At 47.8% G+C, this 12,725-nt stretch overlaps 14 non-coding genes across 14 annotated transcripts; 7 read left to right on the top strand and 7 right to left on the bottom strand.

Moving 5' to 3' along the window:
• Positions 1–1,151: 1,151 nt before the first annotated feature.
• Positions 1,152–1,224, top strand: trnav-aac (transfer RNA valine (anticodon AAC)). Its single transcript has one exon. It is a non-coding gene; the product is annotated as a tRNA-Val (tRNA).
• A 952-nt stretch (positions 1,225–2,176) lies between these two features.
• trnae-cuc (transfer RNA glutamic acid (anticodon CUC)) lies at positions 2,177–2,248 on the bottom strand. Its single transcript has one exon. It is a non-coding gene; the product is annotated as a tRNA-Glu (tRNA).
• A 586-nt stretch (positions 2,249–2,834) lies between these two features.
• On the top strand, positions 2,835–2,907 carry trnav-aac (transfer RNA valine (anticodon AAC)). Its single transcript has one exon. It is a non-coding gene; the product is annotated as a tRNA-Val (tRNA).
• Positions 2,908–3,859: 952 nt separating this feature from the next.
• On the bottom strand, positions 3,860–3,931 carry trnae-cuc (transfer RNA glutamic acid (anticodon CUC)). The gene has a single exon. It is a non-coding gene; the product is annotated as a tRNA-Glu (tRNA).
• A 589-nt stretch (positions 3,932–4,520) lies between these two features.
• On the top strand, positions 4,521–4,593 carry trnav-aac (transfer RNA valine (anticodon AAC)). The gene has a single exon. It is a non-coding gene; the product is annotated as a tRNA-Val (tRNA).
• A 955-nt stretch (positions 4,594–5,548) lies between these two features.
• trnae-cuc (transfer RNA glutamic acid (anticodon CUC)) lies at positions 5,549–5,620 on the bottom strand. The gene has a single exon. It is a non-coding gene; the product is annotated as a tRNA-Glu (tRNA).
• Positions 5,621–6,209: 589 nt separating this feature from the next.
• trnav-aac (transfer RNA valine (anticodon AAC)) lies at positions 6,210–6,282 on the top strand. Its single transcript has one exon. It is a non-coding gene; the product is annotated as a tRNA-Val (tRNA).
• A 955-nt stretch (positions 6,283–7,237) lies between these two features.
• On the bottom strand, positions 7,238–7,309 carry trnae-cuc (transfer RNA glutamic acid (anticodon CUC)). The gene has a single exon. It is a non-coding gene; the product is annotated as a tRNA-Glu (tRNA).
• A 589-nt stretch (positions 7,310–7,898) lies between these two features.
• On the top strand, positions 7,899–7,971 carry trnav-aac (transfer RNA valine (anticodon AAC)). Its single transcript has one exon. It is a non-coding gene; the product is annotated as a tRNA-Val (tRNA).
• Positions 7,972–8,926: 955 nt separating this feature from the next.
• trnae-cuc (transfer RNA glutamic acid (anticodon CUC)) lies at positions 8,927–8,998 on the bottom strand. The gene has a single exon. It is a non-coding gene; the product is annotated as a tRNA-Glu (tRNA).
• A 589-nt stretch (positions 8,999–9,587) lies between these two features.
• trnav-aac (transfer RNA valine (anticodon AAC)) lies at positions 9,588–9,660 on the top strand. The gene has a single exon. It is a non-coding gene; the product is annotated as a tRNA-Val (tRNA).
• A 951-nt stretch (positions 9,661–10,611) lies between these two features.
• trnae-cuc (transfer RNA glutamic acid (anticodon CUC)) lies at positions 10,612–10,683 on the bottom strand. Its single transcript has one exon. It is a non-coding gene; the product is annotated as a tRNA-Glu (tRNA).
• A 586-nt stretch (positions 10,684–11,269) lies between these two features.
• On the top strand, positions 11,270–11,342 carry trnav-aac (transfer RNA valine (anticodon AAC)). Its single transcript has one exon. It is a non-coding gene; the product is annotated as a tRNA-Val (tRNA).
• Positions 11,343–12,297: 955 nt separating this feature from the next.
• trnae-cuc (transfer RNA glutamic acid (anticodon CUC)) lies at positions 12,298–12,369 on the bottom strand. The gene has a single exon. It is a non-coding gene; the product is annotated as a tRNA-Glu (tRNA).
• Positions 12,370–12,725: the final 356 nt, after the last annotated feature.

Here is a 12,725-nt window from a genome sequence, read left to right as displayed (position 1 = left end):
CCGGTCCTGAGGTCTCGCGTCTGTGTCTTGGCCCGGCTAGCTCAGTTGGTAGAGCATGAGACTCTTAATCTCAGAGTCGTGGGTTGGAGCCCCACGCTGGGTGCTGTCTTCTTGAGGCATAGAAGCCCATGACCCTCCGAGACGTGAACATGAAGAGTCCCGCCGTCAACAAAACATCAGCGTGACTCGTTCTGCCTTCTTGTGAGAGGCCGCATAGGACCTGTCTGCGTGCTGAATGCACTGTGTTCTCCCATGCAGGTGGAACGTCTGTGCTGTCGTGCAGCTGACTTGAAAATGCCCTGTTGCTCGTTTTAGTGGCCAGGAGTGAAAAAATGAAGAGTGAGAAGTAAGCTGAGGGCACAACTACACTGGGAATGCTGGGAGGACATCGGTTAGGTCACAAAAGTCAGAAGCTAGCCAAAAGGGTCACAATGGGAAGTGGGGGGAAAGACAAAAAAAAAAAAAAAGAATCCCAAGCCGACGCCCCTGGAGTTCCCTGACCGGGAATTGAACCCGGGCCGTGGTGGTGAGAGCGCCAAATCCTGACCACTAGACCACCAGGGACCCCCCCCACAATAGTGCTTTGCGCTCTGTCATACAAAAATACTCACAAGTACCCCTTCAGGTCAGACCTGGCTAGGCATTTTGTTTTCACGGCACATTTCGCCAAAGTGCTCCGTAGCACTCTTAATCCTCACACACCGACCCAATGTGTGACGTTCCACAAAGTGTCTGTTTTCACTGTCTGAATAGTTCTACATTTGGCTCAGAATCCAAACAGCATGTGAGAAATAAAATTATGCAAAAGAAAAGACGCAACCAAGCGCCTTGATTTTGATATTCAATCTTCTCGACGTAGATGCTTCTTAGCGGATTTCCGGTCTTGTGAATTCTTGGGCTACGAAAAGAGCAGTTGCTCTTTGTGTTTCTAAATCTTCTGTGGAAGTTATTTGATAGTGGTGAAGTCAGTATCCAGGTGCTTGATTAAAGTCGTCTGAAGAAAGAACCAATGCTAGCCATTGGATATAACGACATTGCAAAAGAGGCCAGCTGCTGGTATTTCTCATTTGATTCAGTGAGAGGATGAGCCACTGACAATTGGCAGACTACATAAAATTTCCTTAGGTTAAGGAAAGAAATGTACGTCTGTTGTTTCCATAGTGTAGTGGTTATCACGTTCGCCTAACACGCGAAAGGTCCTCGGTTCGAAACCGAGTGGAAACATGGCAGCTTTAAGCTTTTGGCCCAAGTTTCAAAACCTACACACCACTGAAACCAAGAAACCAAGTTAGTGTCAGACACCGAGCCAATGCGTGACGTTCCACAAAGTGTGAGTTTTCGCTGTCTAACTCGTTCTACATTTGGCTCATAATTCAAGTAGCATGTGAGAAGTAAAATTATGCCAAAGAAAAGATGCAACCAAGCGGCTTGATTTTCATGTTCAACGATTACAACGTAGATGCCTCTTAGCGGTTGTCCGGAGCAGAGACCTTGCAAGGAGACAGCGAGAGCAAGAGCACAGCGCCTTGATTTTGATGTTCAATGATCACGACGTAGATGCCTCTTAGCGGTTGTCCGGAGCAGAGACTTTGCAAGGAGACAGCAAGAGCAAGAGCACCGCTGTGCTTTATGGGGTTCAGAGTCAGAAGGCATTTCTCAGAGAAGAACCAGATCAGAAAGTTGCCGGTCCTGAGGTCTCGCGTCTGTGTCTTGGCCCGGCTAGCTCAGTCGGTAGAGCATGAGACTCTTAATCTCAGAGTCGTGGGTTGGAGCCCCACGGTGGGTGCTGTCTTCTTGAGGCATAGAAGCCCATCACCCTCCGAGACGTGAACATGAAGAGTCCCGCCGTCAGCAAAACATCAGCGTGACTCGTTCTGCCTTCTTGTGAGAGGCCGCATAGGAGCTGTCTGCGTGCTGAATGCGCTGTGTTCTCCCATGCAGGTGGAACGTCTGTGCTGTCGTGCAGCTGACTTGAAAATGCCCTGTTGCTCGTTTTAGTGGCCAGGAGTGAAAAACTGAAGAGTGAGAAGTAAGCTGAGGGCACAACTACACTGGGAATGCTGGGAGGACATCGGTTAGGTCACAAAAGTCAGAAGCTAGCCAAAAGGGTCACAATGGGAAGTGGGGGGAAAGACAAAAAAAAAAAAAAAAGAATCCCAAGCAGACGCCCCTGGAGTTCCCTGACCGGGAATTGAACCCGGGCCGTGGCGGTGAGAGCGCCAAATCCTGACCACTAGACCACCAGGGACCCCCCCACAATAGTGCTTTGCGGTCTGTCATACAGAAATACTCACAAGTACCCCTTCAGGTCAGACCTGGCTAGGCATTTTGTCTTCACGGCCCATTTCGCCAAAGTGCTCTGTAGCACTCTTATTCCTCACACACCGACCCAATGTGTGACGTTCCACAAAGTGTCTGTTTTCACTGTCTGAATAGTTCTACATTTGGCTCAGAATCCAAACAGCATGTGAGAAATAAAATTATGCAAAAGAAAAGACGCAACCAAGCGCCTTGATTTTAATATTCAATCTTCTCGACGTAGATGCTTCTTAGCGGATTTCCGGTCTTGTGAATTCTTGGGCTACGAAAAGAGCAGTTGCTCTTTGTGTTTCTAAATCTTCTGTGGAAGTTATTTGATAGTGGTGAAGTCAGTATCCAGGTGCTTGATTAAAGTCGTCTGAAGAAAGAACCAATGCTAGCCATTGGATATAACGACATTGCAAAAGAGGCCAGCTGCTGGTATTTCTCATTTGATTCAGTGAGAGGATGAGCCACTGACAATTGGCAGACTACATAAAATTTCCTTAGGTTAAGGAAAGAAATGTATGTCTGTTGTTTCCATAGTGTAGTGGTTATCACGTTCGCCTAACACGCGAAAGGTCCTCGGTTCGAAACCGAGTGGAAACATGGCAGCTTTAAGCTTTTGGCCCAAGTTTCAAAACCTACACACCACTGAAACCAAGAAACCAAGTTAGTGTCAGACACTGAGCCAATGCGTGACGTTCCACAAAGTGTGAGTTTTCGCTGTCTAACTCGTTCTACATTTGGCTCATAATTCAAGCAGCATGTGAGAAGTAAAATTATGCCAAAGAAAAGATGCAACCAAGCGGCTTGATTTTCATGTTCAACGATTACGACGTAGATGCCTCTTAGCGGTTGTCCGGAGCAGAGACCTTGCAAGGAGACAGCGAGAGCAAGAGCACAGCGCCTTGATTTTGATGTTCAATGATCACGACGTAGATGCCTCTTAGTGGTTGTCCGGAGCAGAGACTTTGCAAGGAGACAGCAAGAGCAAGAGCACCGCTGTGCTTTATGGGGTTCAGAGTCAGAAGGCATTTCTCAGAGAAGAACCAGATCAGAAAGTTGCCGGTCCTGAGGTCTCGCGTCTGTGTCTTGGCCCGGCTAGCTCAGTCGGTAGAGCATGAGACTCTTAATCTCAGAGTCGTGGGTTGGAGCCCCATGCTGGGTGCTGTCTTCTTGAGGCATAGAAGCCCATCACCCTCCGAGACGTGAACATGAAGAGTCCCGCCGTCAACAAAACATCAGCGTGACTCGTTCTGCCTTCTTGTGAGAGGCCGCATAGGACCTGTCTGCGTGCTGAATGCGCTGTGTTCTCCCATGCAGGTGGAACGTCTGTGCTGTCGTGCAGCTGACTTGAAAATGCCCTGTTGCTCGTTTTAGTGGCCAGGAGTGAAAAACTGAAGAGTGAGAAGTAAGCTGAGGGCACAACTACACTGGGAATGCTGGGAGGACATCGGTTAGGTCACAAAAGTCAGAAGCTAGCCAAAAGGGTCACAATGGGAAGTGGAGGGAAAGACAAAAAAAAAAAAAAAAGAATCCCAAGCAGACGCCCCTGGAGTTCCCTGACCGGGAATCGAACCCGGGCCGTGGCGGTGAGAGCGCCAAATCCTGACCACTAGACCACCAGGGACCCCACCTCCACAATAGTGCTTTGCGGTCTGTCATACAGAAATACTCACAAGTACCCCTTCAGGTCAGACCTGGCTAGGCATTTTGTCTTCACGGCCCATTTCGCCAAAGTGCTCTGTAGCACTCTTATTCCTCACACACCGACCCAATGTGTGACGTTCCACAAAGTGTCTGTTTTCACTGTCTGAATAGTTCTACATTTGGCTCAGAATCCAAACAGCATGTGAGAAATAAAATTATGCAAAAGAAAAGACGCAACCAAGCGCCTTGATTTTAATATTCAATCTTCTCGACGTAGATGCTTCTTAGCGGATTTCCGGTCTTGTGAATTCTTGGGCTACGAAAAGAGCAGTTGCTCTTTGTGTTTCTAAATCTTCTGTGGAAGTTATTTGATAGTGGTGAAGTCAGTATCCAGGTGCTTGATTAAAGTCGTCTGAAGAAAGAACCAATGCTAGCCATTGGATATAACGACATTGCAAAAGAGGCCAGCTGCTGGTATTTCTCATTTGATTCAGTGAGAGGATGAGCCACTGACAATTGGCAGACTACATAAAATTTCCTTAGGTTAAGGAAAGAAATGTACGTCTGTTGTTTCCATAGTGTAGTGGTTATCACGTTCGCCTAACACGCGAAAGGTCCTCGGTTCGAAACCGAGTGGAAACATGGCAGCTTTAAGCTTTTGGCCCAAGTTTCAAAACCTACACACCACTGAAACCAAGAAACCAAGTTAGTGTCAGACACCGAGCCAATGCGTGACGTTCCACAAAGTGTGAGTTTTCGCTGTCTAACTCGTTCTACATTTGGCTCATAATTCAAGCAGCATGTGAGAAGTAAAATTATGCCAAAGAAAAGATGCAACCAAGCGGCTTGATTTTCATGTTCAACGATTACGACGTAGATGCCTCTTAGCGGTTGTCCGGAGCAGAGACCTTGCAAGGAGACAGCGAGAGCAAGAGCACAGCGCCTTGATTTTGATGTTTAATGATCACGACGTAGATGCCTCTTAGTGGTTGTCCGGAGCAGAGACTTTGCAAGGAGACAGCAAGAGCAAGAGCACCGCTGTGCTTTATGGGGTTCAGAGTCAGAAGGCATTTCTCAGAGAAGAACCAGATCAGAAAGTTGCCGGTCCTGAGGTCTCGCGTCTGTGTCTTGGCCCGGCTAGCTCAGTCGGTAGAGCATGAGACTCTTAATCTCAGAGTCGTGGGTTGGAGCCCCATGCTGGGTGCTGTCTTCTTGAGGCATAGAAGCCCATCACCCTCCGAGACGTGAACATGAAGAGTCCCGCCGTCAACAAAACATCAGCGTGACTCGTTCTGCCTTCTTGTGAGAGGCCGCATAGGACCTGTCTGCGTGCTGAATGCGCTGTGTTCTCCCATGCAGGTGGAACGTCTGTGCTGTCGTGCAGCTGACTTGAAAATGCCCTGTTGCTCGTTTTAGTGGCCAGGAGTGAAAAACTGAAGAGTGAGAAGTAAGCTGAGGGCACAACTACACTGGGAATGCTGGGAGGACATCGGTTAGGTCACAAAAGTCAGAAGCTAGCCAAAAGGGTCACAATGGGAAGTGGAGGGAAAAAAAGACAAAAAAAAAAAAAAAGAATCCCAAGCAGATGCCCCTGGAGTTCCCTGCCCGGGAATCGAACCCGGGCCGTGGCGGTGAGAGCGCCAAATCCTGACCACTAGACCACCAGGGACCCCACCTCCACAATATTGCTTTGCGCTCTGTCATACAGAAATACTCACAAGTACCCCTTCAGGTCAGACCTGGCTAGGCATTTTGTCTTCACGGCCCATTTCGCCAAAGTGCTCTGTAGCACTCTTATTCCTCACACACCGACCCAATGTGTGACGTTCCACAAAGTGTCTGTTTTCACTGTCTGAATAGTTCTACATTCGGCTCAGAATCCAAACAGCATGTGAGAAATAAAATTATGCAAAAGAAAAGACGCAACCAAGCGCCTTGATTTTGATATTCAATCTTCTCGACGTAGATGCTTCTTAGCGGTTTTCCGGTCTTGTGAATTCTTGGGCTACGAAAAGAGCAGTTGCTCTTTGTGTTTCTAAATCTTCTGTGGAAGTTATTTGATAGTGGTGAAGTCAGTATCCAGGTGCTTGATTAAAGTCGTCTGAAGAAAGAACCAATGCTAGCCATTGGATATAACGACATTGCAAAAGAGGCCAGCTGCTGGTATTTCTCATTTGATTCAGTGAGAGGATGAGCCACTGACAATTGGCAGACTACATAAAATTTCCTTAGGTTAAGGAAAGAAATGTACGTCTGTTGTTTCCATAGTGTAGTGGTTATCACGTTCGCCTAACACGCGAAAAGTCCTTGGTTCGAAACCGAGTGGAAACATGGCAGCTTTAAGCTTTTGGCCCAAGTTTCAAAACCTACACACCACTGAAACCAAGAAACCAAGTTAGTGTCAGACACCGAGCCAATGCGTGACGTTCCACAAAGTGTGAGTTTTCGCTGTCTAACTCGTTCTACATTTGGCTCATAATTCAAGCAGCATGTGAGAAGTAAAATTATGCCAAAGAAAAGATGCAACCAAGCGGCTTGATTTTCATGTTCAACGATTACGACGTAGATGCCTCTTAGCGGTTGTCCGGAGCAGAGACCTTGCAAGGAGACAGCGAGAGCAAGAGCACAGCGCCTTGATTTTGATGTTCAATGATCACGACGTAGATGCCTCTTAGCGGTTGTCCGGAGCAGAGACTTTGCAAGGAGACAGCAAGAGCAAGAGCACCGCTGTGCTTTATGGGGTTCAGAGTCAGAAGGCATTTCTCAGAGAAGAACCAGATCAGAAAGTTGCCGGTCCTGAGGTCTCGCGTCTGTGTCTTGGCCCGGCTAGCTCAGTCGGTAGAGCATGAGACTCTTAATCTCAGAGTCGTGGGTTGGAGCCCCATGCTGGGTGCTGTCTTCTTGAGGCATAGAAGCCCATCACCCTCCGAGACGTGAACATGAAGAGTCCCGCCGTCAACAAAACATCAGCGTGACTCGTTCTGCCTTCTTGTGAGAGGCCGCATAGGACCTGTCTGCGTGCTGAATGCGCTGTGTTCTCCCATGCAGGTGGAACGTCTGTGCTGTCGTGCAGCTGACTTGAAAATGCCCTGTTGCTCGTTTTAGTGGCCAGGAGTGAAAAACTGAAGAGTGAGAAGTAAGCTGAGGGCACAACTACACTGGGAATGCTGGGAGGACATCGGTTAGGTCACAAAAGTCAGAAGCTAGCCAAAAGGGTCACAATGGGAAGTGGAGGGAAAAAAAGACAAAAAAAAAAAAAAAGAATCCCAAGCAGATGCCCCTGGAGTTCCCTGACCGGGAATCGAACCCGGGCCGTGGCGGTGAGAGCGCCAAATCCTGACCACTAGACCACCAGGGACCCCACCTCCACAATATTGCTTTGCGCTCTGTCATACAGAAATACTCACAAGTACCCCTTCAGGTCAGACCTGGCTAGGCATTTTGTCTTCACGGCCCATTTCGCCAAAGTGCTCTGTAGCACTCTTATTCCTCACACACCGACCCAATGTGTGACGTTCCACAAAGTGTCTGTTTTCACTGTCTGAATAGTTCTACATTCGGCTCAGAATCCAAACAGCATGTGAGAAATAAAATTATGCAAAAGAAAAGACGCAACCAAGCGCCTTGATTTTGATATTCAATCTTCTCGACGTAGATGCTTCTTAGCGGTTTTCCGGTCTTGTGAATTCTTGGGCTACGAAAAGAGCAGTTGCTCTTTGTGTTTCTAAATCTTCTGTGGAAGTTATTTGATAGTGGTGAAGTCAGTATCCAGGTGCTTGATTAAAGTCGTCTGAAGAAAGAACCAATGCTAGCCATTGGATATAACGACATTGCAAAAGAGGCCAGCTGCTGGTATTTCTCATTTGATTCAGTGAGAGGATGAGCCACTGACAATTGGCAGACTACATAAAATTTCCTTAGGTTAAGGAAAGAAATGTACGTCTGTTGTTTCCATAGTGTAGTGGTTATCACGTTCGCCTAACACGCGAAAGGTCCTCGGTTCGAAACCGAGTGGAAACATGGCAGCTTTAAGCTTTTGGCCCAAGTTTCAAAACCTACACACCACTGAAACCAAGAAACCAAGTTAGTGTCAGACACCGAGCCAATGCGTGACGTTCCACAAAGTGTGAGTTTTCGCTGTCTAACTCGTTCTACATTTGGCTCATAATTCAAGCAGCATGTGAGAAGTAAAATTATGCCAAAGAAAAGATGCAACCAAGCGGCTTGATTTTCATGTTCAACGATTACGACGTAGATGCCTCTTAGCGGTTGTCCGGAGCAGAGACCTTGCAAGGAGACAGCGAGAGCAAGAGCACAGCGCCTTGATTTTGATGTTTAATGATCACGACGTAGATGCCTCTTAGTGGTTGTCCGGAGCAGAGACTTTGCAAGGAGACAGCAAGAGCAAGAGCACCGCTGTGCTTTATGGGGTTCAGAGTCAGAAGGCATTTCTCAGAGAAGAACCAGATCAGAAAGTTGCCGGTCCTGAGGTCTCGCGTCTGTGTCTTGGCCCGGCTAGCTCAGTCGGTAGAGCATGAGACTCTTAATCTCAGAGTCGTGGGTTGGAGCCCCATGCTGGGTGCTGTCTTCTTGAGGCATAGAAGCCCATCACCCTCCGAGACGTGAACATGAAGAGTCCCGCCGTCAACAAAACATCAGCGTGACTCGTTCTGCCTTCTTGTGAGAGGCCGCATAGGACCTGTCTGCGTGCTGAATGCGCTGTGTTCTCCCATGCAGGTGGAACGTCTGTGCTGTCGTGCAGCTGACTTGAAAATGCCCTGTTGCTCGTTTTAGTGGCCAGGAGTGAAAAACTGAAGAGTGAGAAGTAAGCTGAGGGCACAACTACACTGGGAATGCTGGGAGGACATCGGTTAGGTCACAAAAGTCAGAAGCTAGCCAAAAGGGTCACAATGGGAAGTGGAGGGAAAAAAAGACAAAAAAAAAAAAAAAGAATCCCAAGCAGATGCCCCTGGAGTTCCCTGACCGGGAATCGAACCCGGGCCGTGGCGGTGAGAGCGCCAAATCCTGACCACTAGACCACCAGGGACCCCACCTCCACAATATTGCTTTGCGCTCTGTCATACAGAAATACTCACAAGTACCCCTTCAGGTCAGACCTGGCTAGGCATTTTGTCTTCACGGCCCATTTCGCCAAAGTGCTCTGTAGCACTCTTATTCCTCACACACCGACCCAATGTGTGACGTTCCACAAAGTGTCTGTTTTCACTGTCTGAATAGTTCTACATTCGGCTCAGAATCCAAACAGCATGTGAGAAATAAAATTATGCAAAAGAAAAGACGCAACCAAGCGCCTTGATTTTGATATTCAATCTTCTCGACGTAGATGCTTCTTAGCGGTTTTCCGGTCTTGTGAATTCTTGGGCTACGAAAAGAGCAGTTGCTCTTTGTGTTTCTAAATCTTCTGTGGAAGTTATTTGATAGTGGTGAAGTCAGTATCCAGGTGCTTGATTAAAGTCGTCTGAAGAAAGAACCAATGCTAGCCATTGGATATAACGACATTGCAAAAGAGGCCAGCTGCTGGTATTTCTCATTTGATTCAGTGAGAGGATGAGCCACTGACAATTGGCAGACTACATAAAATTTCCTTAGGTTAAGGAAAGAAATGTACGTCTGTTGTTTCCATAGTGTAGTGGTTATCACGTTCGCCTAACACGCGAAAAGTCCTTGGTTCGAAACCGAGTGGAAACATGGCAGCTTTAAGCTTTTGGCCCAAGTTTCAAAACCTACACACCACTGAAACCAAGAAACCAAGTTAGTGTCAGACACCGAGCCAATGCGTGACGTTCCACAAAGTGTGAGTTTTCGCTGTCTAACTCGTTCTACATTTGGCTCATAATTCAAGCAGCATGTGAGAAGTAAAATTATGCCAAAGAAAAGATGCAACCAAGCGGCTTGATTTTCATGTTCAACGATTACGACGTAGATGCCTCTTAGCGGTTGTCCGGAGCAGAGACCTTGCAAGGAGACAGCGAGAGCAAGAGCACAGCGCCTTGATTTTGATGTTCAATGATCACGACGTAGATGCCTCTTAGCGGTTGTCCGGAGCAGAGACTTTGCAAGGAGACAGCAAGAGCAAGAGCACCGCTGTGCTTTATGGGGTTCAGAGTCAGAAGGCATTTCTCAGAGAAGAACCAGATCAGAAAGTTGCCGGTCCTGAGGTCTCGCGTCTGTGTCTTGGCCCGGCTAGCTCAGTCGGTAGAGCATGAGACTCTTAATCTCAGAGTCGTGGGTTGGAGCCCCATGCTGGGTGCTGTCTTCTTGAGGCATAGAAGCCCATCACCCTCCGAGACGTGAACATGAAGAGTCCCGCCGTCAACAAAACATCAGCGTGACTCGTTCTGCCTTCTTGTGAGAGGCCGCATAGGACCTGTCTGCGTGCTGAATGCGCTGTGTTCTCCCATGCAGGTGGAACGTCTGTGCTGTCGTGCAGCTGACTTGAAAATGCCCTGTTGCTCGTTTTAGTGGCCAGGAGTGAAAAACTGAAGAGTGAGAAGTAAGCTGAGGGCACAACTACACTGGGAATGCTGGGAGGACATCGGTTAGGTCACAAAAGTCAGAAGCTAGCCAAAAGGGTCACAATGGGAAGTGGGGGGAAAGACAAAAAAAAAAAAAAAGAATCCCAAGCAGACGCCCCTGGAGTTCCCTGACCGGGAATCGAACCCGGGCCGTGGCGGTGAGAGCGCCAAATCCTGACCACTAGACCACCAGGGACCCCCCCACAATAGTGCTTTGCGGTCTGTCATACAGAAATACTCACAAGTACCCCTTCAGGTCAGACCTGGCTAGGCATTTTGTCTTCACGGCCCATTTCGCCAAAGTGCTCTGTAGCACTCTTATTCCTCACACACCGACCCAATGTGTGACGTTCCACAAAGTGTCTGTTTTCACTGTCTGAATAGTTCTACATTTGGCTCAGAATCCAAACAGCATGTGAGAAATAAAATTATGCAAAAGAAAAGACGCAACCAAGCGCCTTGATTTTAATATTCAATCTTCTCGACGTAGATGCTTCTTAGCGGATTTCCGGTCTTGTGAATTCTTGGGCTACGAAAAGAGCAGTTGCTCTTTGTGTTTCTAAATCTTCTGTGGAAGTTATTTGATAGTGGTGAAGTCAGTATCCAGGTGCTTGATTAAAGTCGTCTGAAGAAAGAACCAATGCTAGCCATTGGATATAACGACATTGCAAAAGAGGCCAGCTGCTGGTATTTCTCATTTGATTCAGTGAGAGGATGAGCCACTGACAATTGGCAGACTACATAAAATTTCCTTAGGTTAAGGAAAGAAATGTACGTCTGTTGTTTCCATAGTGTAGTGGTTATCACGTTCGCCTAACACGCGAAAGGTCCTCGGTTCGAAACCGAGTGGAAACATGGCAGCTTTAAGCTTTTGGCCCAAGTTTCAAAACCTACACACCACTGAAACCAAGAAACCAAGTTAGTGTCAGACACCGAGCCAATGCGTGACGTTCCACAAAGTGTGAGTTTTCGCTGTCTAACTCGTTCTACATTTGGCTCATAATTCAAGCAGCATGTGAGAAGTAAAATTATGCCAAAGAAAAGATGCAACCAAGCGGCTTGATTTTCATGTTCAACGATTACGACGTAGATGCCTCTTAGCGGTTGTCCGGAGCAGAGACCTTGCAAGGAGACAGCGAGAGCAAGAGCACAGCGCCTTGATTTTGATGTTTAATGATCACGACGTAGATGCCTCTTAGTGGTTGTCCGGAGCAGAGACTTTGCAAGGAGACAGCAAGAGCAAGAGCACCGCTGTGCTTTATGGGGTTCAGAGTCAGAAGGCATTTCTCAGAGAAGAACCAGATCAGAAAGTTGCCGGTCCTGAGGTCTCGCGTCTGTGTCTTGGCCCGGCTAGCTCAGTCGGTAGAGCATGAGACTCTTAATCTCAGAGTCGTGGGTTGGAGCCCCATGCTGGGTGCTGTCTTCTTGAGGCATAGAAGCCCATCACCCTCCGAGACGTGAACATGAAGAGTCCCGCCGTCAACAAAACATCAGCGTGACTCGTTCTGCCTTCTTGTGAGAGGCCGCATAGGACCTGTCTGCGTGCTGAATGCGCTGTGTTCTCCCATGCAGGTGGAACGTCTGTGCTGTCGTGCAGCTGACTTGAAAATGCCCTGTTGCTCGTTTTAGTGGCCAGGAGTGAAAAACTGAAGAGTGAGAAGTAAGCTGAGGGCACAACTACACTGGGAATGCTGGGAGGACATCGGTTAGGTCACAAAAGTCAGAAGCTAGCCAAAAGGGTCACAATGGGAAGTGGAGGGAAAAAAAGACAAAAAAAAAAAAAAAGAATCCCAAGCAGATGCCCCTGGAGTTCCCTGACCGGGAATCGAACCCGGGCCGTGGCGGTGAGAGCGCCAAATCCTGACCACTAGACCACCAGGGACCCCACCTCCACAATATTGCTTTGCGCTCTTTCATACAGAAATACTCACAAGTACCCCTTCAGGTCAGACCTGGCTAGGCATTTTGTCTTCACGGCCCATTTCGCCAAAGTGCTCTGTAGCACTCTTATTCCTCACACACCGACCCAATGTGTGACGTTCCACAAAGTGTCTGTTTTCACTGTCTGAATAGTTCTACATTTGGCTCAGAATCCAAACAGCATGTGAGAAATAAAATTATGCAAAAGAAAAGACGCAACCAAGCGCCTTGATTTTGATATTCAATCTTCTCGACGTAGATGCTTCTTAGCGGTTTTCCGGTCTTGTGAATTCTTGGGCTACGAAAAGAGCAGTTGCT

The sequence above is a fragment of the Brienomyrus brachyistius genome, chromosome 5 (assembly GCF_023856365.1).
Source record: "Brienomyrus brachyistius isolate T26 chromosome 5, BBRACH_0.4, whole genome shotgun sequence".
NCBI classification, from domain to species: domain Eukaryota; kingdom Metazoa; phylum Chordata; class Actinopteri; order Osteoglossiformes; family Mormyridae; genus Brienomyrus; species Brienomyrus brachyistius.
Note: the sequence above shows the minus strand (reverse complement) of the source record. Positions and strands in the feature narration are given on the sequence as shown.